Source organism: Vipera ursinii, assembly GCF_947247035.1.
Source record: "Vipera ursinii genome assembly, chromosome: Z".
In the NCBI taxonomy this organism is placed as follows: domain Eukaryota; kingdom Metazoa; phylum Chordata; class Lepidosauria; order Squamata; family Viperidae; genus Vipera; species Vipera ursinii.
Genome location: NC_139517.1, coordinates 113,377,458 through 113,391,200, shown reverse-complemented (window position 1 = coordinate 113,391,200; position 13,743 = coordinate 113,377,458). Strand labels below are relative to the sequence as shown.

The 13,743-nt window shown below is 40.0% G+C and overlaps 1 long non-coding RNA gene across 2 annotated transcripts; it reads left to right on the top strand.

Moving 5' to 3' along the window:
- Positions 1-1,220: 1,220 nt before the first annotated feature.
- LOC310648734 lies at positions 1,221-10,902 on the top strand. Of its 2 annotated transcripts, none has more exons than XR_014494135.1 (4): positions 1,221-1,336; positions 7,405-7,521; positions 9,525-9,606; positions 10,160-10,902. It is a non-coding gene; the product is annotated as an uncharacterized lncRNA (long non-coding RNA). The 2 variants fall into 2 exon arrangements; XR_014494136.1 differs by having other exon boundaries at positions 9,525-9,683.
- Positions 10,903-13,743: the final 2,841 nt, after the last annotated feature.

Here is a 13,743-nt window from a genome sequence, read left to right as displayed (position 1 = left end):
TCTGTAAAATTAATGACTGTATTTCCAAATTACTCTGTTTAGGATCCAGCTTGGAAAAGGGATAATTCTGTTCAGGTAGTTACTCTTATGCTGATTTTATCTATGAAAGAATGGGTCATGTGGATGCTACCTCACTGTGATTGGATTAGTCTTAGAAGGCAGGAATAAGTTTTAAAATGCTTCCCCTTCCCACGTAGGAAGAGAAAAACTAAAGGCTACTTTATTACATCAATTTTCATTTATATGATGGCATTTTTGACAACTCAAATTGTGAAGAAAAGTTATTATGAAGAAAAGTTATTATGAAGAAAAGTTATTATGAAGAAAAGTTATTATGAACCAGGCTACCTAAACTCACAGTGGTAAATGGTTCTACTTAATAAGATTTCAAGTACTTGAATATTTAACGAAGTGTCACTAAACCACTGCTTGGTTTTGTTGCATTAAAATAATGTCCTGGCCTATAAGAATTTTTAAAAGTCCCTGTGAATTACAAAATCCAGCCTTCCCCCCACCTTTCGCTACTTGGCTCCTTTAGATAAAATCTCTATATAATAATTTTGTCAATGAACATCTTCTGATCTTTATAACATCTTCACCATCTGTGTAGAAAGAATAGATCAAAATTAAAATTCTTTGCAGAATCTGTGAAAGAAACTACATTAAAATTAAATGCATTGATTATTTATTTACTTGATTTTTATTTATTCATATCCCACCTTTATTATTTTTACTCATACACTGTTACAGGACTCCAGGCAGATTAAAATCAAACATAAACACAAAATGGGCTTAAAACAAAAGTAAAAATAGATAGCCACAAGAAACATTCTAACCTATAAGCCAGGGGTGTCAAACTCAATTTCATTGAGGGCCGCATCAGCATTGCGGTTGCCCTCGGGGGGCCAGGTGGATATGGCCAGGGTGGATATGGCCTACTGGGTGGGCGTGGCTAGAGTGCGTATGGCCTACTGGGTGGACATGGCTAGCTCTACATCGTTCGCATCAAGGGTGCCTATGGGGGCCTGGGCAGGAGTGGGACAGATCTGAGGGTCTCTGGCAGAAGGAGGGTCTCTGGGCCATAGCCAAGGCAGTGGGGCCCGTTCCCTCACTGTTTTCAGGATGGCTTCGCAGGCCGCATGAAACCACTTCGTGGGCCGGATCCGGCCCCCGGGCCTTGTGTTTGACATGTCTGCTATAAGCCATACAAACGAGACAGGCTCTCATCCATGCCCTTGCCCTATAGGCTTGAACACAAAGCTGGATTTCCAAGGCCTTTCAAAAGGCCTACAGGGATGGGGTCAATCCAATCTCAGGAAGACTGATTTTCCAAACGGTGAGTGATACAGCAGAAAAGAGTCTCCCTTTTTTTTTTTTTTTGAGCCCCATCTGTCGACGTTCCCTAGCTGAAAATATCCAGAAGCATGCCCTTTCTGCGTATCAGATAGGAAGAGTAGAAACAATTGGGGAGTGAAGGTCCTGTAAGTAACTTAGTCCTAAGCCATAAAGGGCTTTAAAGGTGATGGCCACATTTTGAATAGCACCCAGAAGCACACCAGAATCTAATGCAGCTCGCAGAGCAGTGTTGTCACATGGTGAGTAATTGGCACCAGGAACTGCCTGCACCATTGCATTTTGCACCAGTTGAAGCTTTCATTTTTCAAGGGCAAGCTCACATATTGGTCATTGAAATAGTCCATTCTGGAAGTCACAAGGGCATGACTGACCATGACCAAGGCCCTCCGAGTCCAAAAATACGTGCAACTAATACATAGCCCTAAGCTATGCAAAAACCCTTCTTGCTATGGCTGCCACCTGCTCTTTGAGTAGGAGCCATGAGTCTAGAAGGACTACCAGATTGTGAATATCTGAACTGGTGTGACAATCCAGATTCAAAATAGAAAGTCTGGAACCAGGAGGTCCAAAACCCAAAGCCACCTGATTTTGCTTGCGTTGAGCTGAATCTCTTGTGTCCCATCCAGGCCTCCAGAGCCTCCAGCACTGAGACAAAACCTAAGCATCACTCAAGACAGCATGGCAGTAGAAATATAAAACCAGGCATCATGCTGAGGATACCACAAACTGTTGGAATACCTCGCCCAACAGCTTCATGTAGATATTAAGTGGGCGAGAGAAAATATCAAGCCCTGAGGCACCACACTAAGGGGGGACCACCAGCTGGATCTCTCTCCCTCCATTATCAACATTGAGTGGAACTGATTCTGGAAGAAGGAGGAGAACGGACAGAACACTGCTGGCCATCCCCAACTTCCAGAACCAGTTCAGAAGGATTTCATGATCAATAGGTAGTATTGAAAGACACTGAGAGGCCATGAAGAACAAGGATGGGCATACCAGCTCCATCCTGCTCCCACCAGATTTGTCCAAGAATGCAATCGATACCTGGTCCTGATTATGTACTATGTAATTTGCAGTGTTCTTGTTCTCTGAGTTTGATTGTCTTCTTGCAGACATTTCATTACCCAACTAGGTATCATCTTCAGTGCACTGATGGTGTTACTTAGTTGGATAATGAAATGTCTGCAAGAAAACAATCAAGTTCAGAGGGCAACAAGAACCCCACAGTTCAATCCTGAGCTGCAAATATTCTCTTCTATGTATCTTATCTTGAAAATGTCAGTATAAAAATCCAATAATATTTTTGGAAAACAGTGAAGTCTGCACCTTCTTTCATATACTGCTAAGTTTCAATGTTGGAACTTTTAATTATATTTGTTATTGTAATGATTAATTACTGCATGAATGAATGCCTTCTAGGAAATGTAACCTCCAAATGTGGGGATCCCCCTTCTGTTAAGCGTTGTGGGGGGGGGGGAAATCTGTAAAAGAAATTGAGCTGAGTCAGTATGGACTGACCCAAGGAGAACTCTGGTCAAGGATGACTTACACCTGTGATCCCCAGTGCTGGTCCAGTGGTTTAATTGCTAGGATACACAATTTGTTTATGTGGAGGTTTCATAATCCAGTTGGATTTCTATATAAAGAAGGTCTTATCTTTGGGTAAGAAGTTCACTTTTATATCTTGATAGCTTCCAAGAAATTTTGCATAATTACAAAAGACAAGTATTAGCTGTTCCTTTTTATAAAAAAATATTTTTTTTAGTTTCTCTACTAGGATTCCTTCTTCTCTTGTCTTCCTTACTGTGATTTATATTTATTTCTAATGTAGTATGCTATCAGAACCATCAGCCTGGGGAGAGATTAGTTAACATGTACTGCTGTTACTCTTCTGGGAAAAATGGATTTTTTGCCTACTTACTATCTGAGCTATTGGTGGAATTCATATGGTGTTATGAACAAGGTGCTGATGAACTCATACCAGGGCAAGTGCACTCAGATCTGGATTTCATAGGTGGGTGCAGTCCAGGCACTATAAACTAGCCAGCTTTATTCTTAGAGAGTGTTATTTTATCCTTATAAAGGTACCCTTTATCTTATGTACCTCTATGAAGAAAATTCACTCTTCAACATATGATCTCAATTGGAAAAATTGTTAAGTGGTACAGCTATTAAGTGGGGCATCATGTGACCATACCTGATTTTATGACTTCACCAAAATTGTTAAGCGAATCACGACAGTCATTACATCATTGTGCAATTTGCAACCTTTCCTGATGGCTTCCCCATTGACAACTTGCTGGAAGCTGACTCGAAAGGTAACAAATGGTAATTGCAAGATCCCGGGCCACTGTAACAATTGTAATTGTGAGCCAGTTGCCAAGCATCCAGAGCATGATCATGTAAGTATGGAAATGTTGTGACAGTTGTAACGATGAGGTCAAAGGTCATGTTTGTCAGTGCAATTGTAACTTCGGTCATAAAATGAGTGGTTGTAAGTTGAGGGAGAATTACCTGCAATAGTCTAAATCAGGGGTCCACAACCCCCAGTCTGTGGACAGGGCCCAGGCCACAGCATGCCAGCAACTGGTCTGTACAAACAAGCAATGCCCCACCCATGAGATGCAGGCAGCACACAAAACCACGTCCCCTTTGGTCCGCAGAAAAACACCTCTCCACGGAACCGGTCCCTGGTGCCGAAAAGGTTGGTGACCTCTGGTCTAAATAATGTCATGTTTAAAGATATTCCAATCTTACAATAGTAATATCAAACCTATTCTTTGCTTCACTAACTTTTCCAAGAATTCAGGAAAGACTCAAAACAAGAAAACAATGCACTGATTCTTAAATAGTTTTTGGGGTGGTCTCAATACATCATTTTCAGATATACAACATGTAAATCAACTTTAGCTTGGGTGGCCCTGCACGGCATAGCTCATAGCTTCATTGAATTATGCAAGCCCCTTTGCCATGACAAGGCAGTAATCCATGAAGGGGCAACAACAACAACAATTTCAGATAACATGCCAAATATTAGCTGCCATTTTGGCCAATTATGTGCCTGCCTTTTTGGCATTTCGGCAATTTATACTTTTTTGGGGGGGTTGGTTTCCCAATTAATCAGTTACAAGGAGGGGGCAGGAGGGATGGGTTGAGTGTCTTTCCAGCTGCTTCCAAATCTTCAGTGCTATGGGGAAAAATAAAACAAAAAAAAATGTTTGGGTTAGAATTGTTCTACAGGCAGTCCTCGACTTATGACTACAACCGAACCCAACATTTCTGTTGATAAGCAGGACAGTTCTTAAGTGAGTTTTGCCACATTCTAAGACCTTTTCTGCCACAGTTAAGTGACTCACTGCAGTTATTAAGTGAATCTTGTAGTTCAGCAAATCTGGGTTGACTTTGCTAATTGCAAGCTCTATGGGCGAGTTATAAATGGTGATCACGTGACCACAGGATAGTGCAACCATCATAAATACATGCCAGTTGCTAAGCGCCTGAATTTTGATTATTTTACAATGGGGATACTGCGATAATTGTAAGTATGAAAAAAAGTCACCAGTCACTTTTTCCAGTGCCATTATAACTTTAAACAGTTACTAAACAAATGGTTATAAGTTGAGGAACTACCTGTATTTTGCAGGCCCTCCCATCTCTACATCTGAAGGCAGACTCAGCTGCCACCTTATGCTTGCTTGTGCTTCTCTGCTACACGGAGACAGACTGCCATGAACTGTGGGAAGGGGAGATGAATGGGGGAAAGATTGGGGAAATGAAAGTAAGTGCTGTATCTTCTCAAGAAGCTGCTTCAAGGTCATCCAACTGGAAGGAGGAGGGGGGGCCGCATACCAAAGTGTTCTTGGACTGACCGTTATGAAAACATCTTGTCTGAACCTGATTGGTTACTCTAGGGTGGGCAACAAGAGACAGTTAAGGTATGGAAAAGTAGAACTTAGGGATTTTGGCATGCTATTTTTACTACTGGCTTTGTAATACTGCAATGCATTTGATCTCTAATAAACTATACCTTTCTCAGCAAATGGAACCAAGGATTGTTTTTATTTAGAGGTTTAAGTCGTGGCAGGTTGGACACAGATGTTTATATCTATTATGACATATTATCATAGTATGATATGCTATGACATACTATGATGTAATATAATATTACATCATAGCAATGCTATGAAAAAATGGGAGCAGAAGAGATGTTCTGTTTAAAATTGCCCTATTTCACAGCCCCTCCCATCTCAGCATCTGAAGGCATGTATTAGTAAGTAAATCAGGTCAAAGGGAAATACAGTATGCTACAGGTGATGGTTAAACCACTCCTCAACTGCTTCTTAATCCAAGGACTGTATTAAAAAACAACATTTAACTTAAGTCTTAAGATCCTAGCACTCAATGAGGTTATTTATCTTCTACAGCAGGGGTGTCAAACTCAATTTCATTGAGGGCCGCATCAGCATTGCGGTTGCCCTCAGGGGGCCGGGTGGATATGGCCAGGGTGGGCATGGCCTACTGGGTGGGCGTGGCTATAGTGCATATGGCCTACTGGGTGGGCGTGGCCAGCTCTACATCGTTTGCATCAAGGGTGCCTATGGGGGCCTGGGCAGGAGTGGGACAGATTTGAGGGTCTCTGGCAGAAAGAGGGTCTCTGGGCCAGGGCCAGGGCAGTGGGGGCCATTCCGTCACTGCTTCCAGGATTGCTTCGCGGGCCACATGAAACCACTTCACGGGCCGGATCTGGCCCCCGGGCCTTGTGTTTGACATGTCTGTTCTACAGAGACAGTGCACTATTCATCTACTCCACTGAAGTCTTGACTCTGGATAGAAAAGTATATTGAATAATAATTGCAAGCTAAATTGTTTGGGCTTCGTAGGATACACAAAAAAGTCAATTTATCTAATCCAGAAGCAATTACTAGGTTGCAGTATATACCTCATGATATCTGTATCCCAGGGTTTTCTTTTTCTGGGCAAAAGCAAGTTTTTTTTTCCAGATCCCAATCCTCTTTTCATTAGGCTGGTTAGGAAATAGCAATATACTACTGCTGCTCGTTCTTGACTGCCTTTATTTGATTACTCTTCCATTTTTATGTCCATCTTTGCTGCCCCACTTTGCCCCAAATACATTGCAACTGTATGAGTATCAGTTTCCCACCAGGAATTAAATCACATTTGTTTTGTTCTAGCAGCCACAAATGTCAACGTTTCATATTAGGAGGTGCCACAGCTGCCTGATGCCTGAAGGTTTTATATGCAGCCATGTGCAGCCAATTGCACATCACATTAAAACTTTTTATTATAAACAAGTAAATGAAATGCAAAATAAAAAGCTTCATTTTTTTCCTGAACCAAAGATTGAAGAATAGAAGATACAGAGCAGTGTTTTTCAAACTTGGCAACTTTAAGATGTGTTGACTTCAAACCTGCTGATTGGAGAACCTTGGGAATTGAAGTCCTCACATCTTAAATTTTCCAAGTTTGAAAAACATGATCTATATGAATGTACAACTCTTCCATGCATTTTAATTTTGTTAGCAACATTTTTCTCAGTATGGACAGAAGATTACATTTGTACACCACACTGAAATAGGTCAGTTTGTAATTCAATGTGTTATTTTAACCTCTGCAAACCAGGCCATTTTATCAAAGCATAATACAGGAAATCCTCAGTTTACAACCATTCATTTAGTGACCATTCAAGATTACAATGGCCCTGGCCTTTGCAATTATGTCCCGTCACAGCATCCCCAGTGTCATGTGATTGAAATTTGGGTACTTGGCAACCAGAATGTATTTACAATGATTGCAGCATCTGTGGTTCATTTGAGATTTTCCCAGCCAACGTCCGACAAGCAAAGTCAATAATGAAAATGGCAAAAAAAGTCATAAAATCTGGTGATGACCGTTAACAGCTGCCTTGCTTAGCAATGGAAATTCTAATTCCAACTGTGGTCATAAATCAAGGACTACCTGTGTGAATTATTCAGGCATAGTATGTTATATGGCCATAACAAATGTGTTTTGTTACCCTGGATTTAGGCTTGGTGCAATGTGTGAACCAGCTTAATGAAGAAAGTTGCTGTGGCCTTTGTATGCTTGCAGAATCTGTTTAATTTTGCTATATCAAAGGTTACAATTATCAAGGAAGGATGAAAGGTAAAGATTAAAGATAACTTGAGCTATAACATGAATAAAATCTACACTAATTTGGTCCTTCATTTGAGTTTCATTATGAAGGAACTGAAGTCAGAAGCTTGCTTGTCTGTAGTACATTTCTTCTGTCACTTTTCCAACTTCCCACTATTGTGGAACACTTGTCATACACATTTGATACATGGTACATAGTTATGTTCCCCATTAAAGATGCATTTAAATTACTGCTGGGAACTGTTAGATTGATAGTGAAAAAACGAACCACTTCATGCCCTTTCTATTCTGGCTGACATTAGATGTGCTATTAATTTCCCAGTGATAAATAATGTGGATTTATTGTTACTTCTGGGAGGATTAAGCCAAGCGGCCAACTAATGCCAGCTAGTTCTCTGAATCAAGCCTCTGAATAGAAGCAGACAATGATCTGTTGTGAGAAGTAAATACGAAGATGTAATTCTGCCATAAGGAATTCTGCACAGCTAGCATTAACCATCTTTCTTTCCAGTCAGTTTCTTGTTTTGTGAAATGAGACAAGGAATCTGTAACAAAAAGTAGGAGGATGGAATGATGGAAGAGAGAGAAAAAAATAGACTTTCATCTTTGTAATGAAACTCTGAAAATTTTTGACCAACCATATAAGGGAAAGTACTTTCTAATATTCCAGGAACCAAGGATTGCTTGAAGAGAAGACTAAAGTTGGAAAGAAAGCTTTAGAGAGTATTAATAGGTGCTAATAATTGCTTTTGCTATGGGAGATATCTTTGAAATTAAACGAATTATTTCCTGATACATTATGTCAAAATTGCTTATATATTCAGTTCTTGATGGATAAAGGAACATCTCAAAATGAACATCATATTCTATATCTCTAAAAGTAGTTTTGGACAAATTTAGATTTTTCACTGAGCTAATTTCAAACATTTCCTATTTCAAGAGTGCTACATATTTTTTATATATTTCTTTTACCTAAGTCATCTTAGGCACAATAAATCTTGTCTTTGGGGCTCTGTCCTAACCATGCTCAATATGTTAACGTTTTTCATCTGCCCAAGGCAAAAAGGACATCACGTCAAATAGGCTTCCTGCTTTGTAAACAGAAATCTTGTCATATTTATTCCTTTCATATTTGTGCTGCGTATATGCATGTTTATTGGGAAATGAAAAGAGCACTAATGAATTTTGTGTTCCTCCTTGAGCAACTCCAAACTCCGATCATTTAGTCCGTAACTGTTCTTGAGGGACCATCTTCAAATATCAGCCCTCATGTCTTGAATATTTAATCTATTTTCTGCATTTCCTTGCCTGTTTCCATTCTTCTATTTTCTGTAACATTTAACTTGACAAAAAATTCTAGAAAAGTCTAAAGCTTACCCATTATTTTAGTTATTCCCAAAAATAACAATACCCAATTTGGAGATTGGTGGTTTGGTTTTTAAAAATTTCTTAGGGAATATTATAGCAAGCAATGTCCTTTTATTTTCTATCTCACTGTATTTTATTTTATTTTTTTATTTTCCAACTCACTGCATTAAATCACAGATGTGTTGATTCCTATTTCCACTGTAACCCACTCGACATGCTCTCGACTGTTATCCTCTGGCAAACTGCCCGTGGACCTGAAGCAGAACAGAAGAATAAGTATTCCTGGGTGTTTCTAACCAGCTGTCAATTAATTATTTACTACTAAAGTTATGCCCTGCTTTTGAATTAAAATGGACACTCTAGGGTCAGGTAGGAGAGGCAAAAGCATCAAGGACATCTCCAGGCAGAATATAAAACATCTGAGTAAAAAATATAACTCATGTATGTTTTCTTCTCTTACTGAACTGATGAAGCTTCTTAGATGAGAAGGGAATATTCTTCTCCTTTAAAAACAGTCCAGTTGGCTTTTTTTTGGGGGGGGGGGAAGCACCTTTCAGACAACTATAACCTGGATGATCGAGAATCTCGATAAACAGTTCTCTCATGCAGTTTTTTTTCTTTTTTCTTTCTTTTTTGTTGTCTAGTGCTACATTTCAATTACGTAATGGAAAGCTGGAGAAAGGGGTGCAGGGAGGACACCCCATGAGGAATTGCTTCTTGAAAGAGGTGTGAATGCATAAGAATAAGAGGACTGCAACTGAGATTATCGTTTTTTTCAGCATGCTTGGTGGATGAAAAATACTGTAATTATTAGTATAATGATTATGTTCTTTTCTCCAATATGCATAAAATGGCATTCTTTGCAGCTGTGAAGGAAACACCAACACACGCACCAACACACACACACACACACACAAATCATGCAATGCCTGTCTGCAAATTACTTTGGCACCAGTCCTCCATGCTTTGTTTTCAGCTTTGTGCTCAGCATAGATCATACTGCCTTTTATTTGTGGCTTTGTAGGAAAACCTTGTCATTCATTCCTGCCAGACCAAAGTCATGGTCTTCTCTAACGCTTAACAAAATGCAGCTGGCAGATGAACAGACATATGATAGAGGCAGGTTAAGATGTGTAAATATTTGGGTGTTGTTTGCCAGCCCTCAGGATCTTGGAGGGCTCATTCTGCTTATGTTATAGAATCTGCTCGGAAATGTGACTATGATTCTCTTTTTCATTTTTTTTCCTAATGTGAGTCAGCATATTGTCTCTCCCATTAGGGTCTTCCATGGCAAGATGGTGATTCAGCTGTTGCATGGTGTATGGGACTTCTCCTCCATGTGGATAACTCAGTCCATATTTCTGAAGGCTACCTTTGAAAGTCCTTGTTGTATGCCCAATGTTGTATGCCTTTCTGCTAGAGTGGCAGGAGTTGAAAGTAGTCCTTGACTTCAAACGTAACAGGGACCATAAATTCTATGGCCAAGTAACATGGTTAGGTTAATCATGGCCAATTTTACAACCATTTTTGTCATCGTTGCTAAGTGAAGCACATGGTCATTACTGTAGTGATCTAGCTTCCCCCATTAACTTTGCTTGTTAGAAGCCAGCTGGAAAGGTTGCAAATGGCAATCATATCACCCTGGGACACCACGACTATTGTAAGTACATGCTGGTTATCAAGCACCCAAAATCTGATTGCGTGACTATAGGGATGCTGCAAAGGCTGCAAGTGCATGGACCAGTGATAAGTCACTTGTAGCTTTAAGAGGTTGCAAAACAAATGGTTGTAAGTTAAGGACTAGCTGCATTTCAGCTGAGGCATGAAACTGGATATTCAGGATTTCTTATTGTCTTAAATAAAATTTCTGCCTAAAAGCTAGTTTCCTTGATTCCACTAAAGCAGGGGTGCAAACTGCTGGCCCATGGGCTGAATGCGTCATGGCAAAACCATGCCCACCCCATTGCCGGCAATAGAAAAAAAGTCACGATATGTCGCAGCACGTCACGTGATGTTGCAAGTTTGATACCCCTGCACTAACCTGTGAGGATGAAACTACATAACTGTAGTGTTTCTGTAATTAATCCTACAGTATTGGGATTTTCCCAAAGCTAACAGGAATAGGAATCAGTGCATAGTGATTTGTAGGGAAGCAATACAAAGATCTTTTGCTTTGAGAACAGAAACCAGCAATGATTTTGCAATATCATTGTAACCTGGATATTGCCAAATATCACAGTGCTTGTTCAAATCACCAGGACATGACAGATTACATCCCAGAGTTTCAAAGGAGCTGGCAAATGAGATCATGGAACCATTGAACCATATCTTTGAAAGATTCTGGAGCACTGGGGAACTACCAGAGGACTGGAGAAGAGCTTATGTGGTGCCTATCTTTAAAAAAAAAACCAGATCCAGGAAACTACAACCAATTAACTTGACATCACCTGGGAAAATCTTGGAAAAGATAATCAAGCAACAGATCTGTGAACACTTAGAAGCAGGCAAAGTTATAACCAGAAACTAACATGGGTTTATCAAAAATAGATCATGCCAAACAAATCTCATTTCATTCTTTGACAAAGTGAATAAATTAATGGACCAGTGAAATGTAGTGGATATAGTATACTTGAATTTCAGTAAGGCACTTGACAAAGTGGACTACAACGTACTTCTTGGTAAGCTAAAAAATATGTGGGTTAGACACCAGATGGATTTGTAACTGGCTGACAAATCATACTCAGCATGTAATACTCAAAGGAACTACATCAACATGAAAGTAAATAAGAATTGTGGTACCCCAAGGTTCTGTTTTAGGCCCAGTACTCTTCAACATCTTCATAAACAATTTAGATGAGGGAATAGAAGGGGAAATCATCAAATTTTTAGATAACACTAAATTGGCAGGAACAGCTAACACTCCAGAAGACAAGCTCAAGGTCCAGATGGATCACAACAGACTTGATCACTGGACCCTATCTAATAAAATGAAATTCAGTGTAGAGAAAAGTAAGGTTTTACATAGGCAAAAAATAAAAATAAATCAAATGTACAGGTATAGATTAGGTGAAACCTTGCTTAATACCAGAAACTGTGAGAGGGATCTTAAGACTCCTATTGGATAATCACTTAAATATTAGCCAGCAGTGTGTGGCAGCAGCCTAAACAGTCAACACAGTCCTAGGTTGCATTCACAGAGGGATAGAGTCAAGTTCATCTGAAGTATTAGCATCACTTTATAAAGCCTTAGTAAGACCACAATTGGAATTCTGCATCCAATTTTGGTCTCCATATTATTAAAAGGATGTAGAGATTCTGGAAAAATGCAACAAAGAGCAACAAAGATGATTAAGGAGCTGGAGGCTAAAAACATATGAGAAACGGTGGGAGGAATTGGGTTTGTCTAGTCTAGTGAAAAGAAGGACTAGGGGTGATACGATAGCAGTATTCCAGTATTTGAGAGGTTGCTGCAAAGAAGAAGGGGTCAATTTATTTTCTAAAGCACCAGAGGGCAGGACAACAAACTATGGATGAAATTAATCAAGGAGAGAAGCAACCTAGAACTAAGGAGAAATTTTCTAACAGTGAGAACAATTAATCAGCGGAACAGCTTGACTTCAGAAGTCATGGGTGAGACTGGACAGCCATTTGTCTGGAATTGTATAGAGTCTCTGCTTGAGCAGAGAGTTGGACTAGAAGACCTCCAAGGTCCCTTCCAACTGGTTTTTTTTTTTGTTCTGGACTATAAGAAATTAAATTAAAGGGACGTGGTAGCTCAGTGGGTTAGGACACTGAGCTTGTCAATCAGATGGTCGGCAGTTTGGTGGGTCGAATCCCGAGTGCCGCATAACAGAGTGAGTGCCTGTTACTCGTCCCAGCTTCTGCCAACCTAGCAGTTCGAAAGCACATAAAAATGCAAGTAGAAAAATAGGGACCACTACAGTGGGTAAGTAACAGCGTTCCGTGCGCCTTTGGCATCTAGTCATGCCAGCCACATGACCATGGAGACTTCCTCGGACAAGCACTGGCTCTTCAGCTTTGAAACAGAGATGAGCACCGGCCCTAGAGTTGGAAACAACTGGCACGCATGTGCGGGGGAACCTTTACCTTTATAAGAAATTAAACATTTTCCATCATTTCACAGTAACTCTTCAATATCTTCATAAATAACTTAGATGAGGGAATTGAAGGGGAACATCAAATTTGCAGTTGACACTAAACTGACAGGAATAGTCAACCCCTCCCCCAAGAGACAAGCTCAGGATCCAAAAAAGATCTTGACAAACTTGAACAATGGGCCCTATCCAACAAAATGAACTTTAATGTGGAGAAAAGCAAAGTTTTACATTTAGGTAAGAAAAATCAAAGGTTTGTGTACAGATTAGGTGAGACCTGACTCAAAACCAGTAACTGTGAGAGGGACCTTGGTGTCCTAGTAAATGATCACTTAACTATGAGCCAGCAGTGTGCAGCAGCAGCCAAAAAAGCTAATACAATCCTGGGTTGTATAAACTGAGGCATAGAATCAAGATCACGCGAGGTATTAGTACCGCTTTATAAAACCCTAGTAAGACCACTCCTAGAATACTGCAGCCAATTTTGGTCACCGTACCACAAAAAAGATGTTGAGATTTTGGAAAAAAATCAGAGAAAAGCAACTAATATTTGGCGCAGGAATGAAAACAAGGTAGCTGAGTACAGGAAAACTCATTTTATTTCGTGCAGAATCTGTACTGAGCAAATGGCTGCAACTAGCTGCAATATATAGTCTCGCCCCTAGGTGGCAGCCAATAGGTTTGAAACAACCATTGCCGCCTAGGGATAACCAATTGTAGCACTGGAGACGTAGTCTGGGTTGCTGGA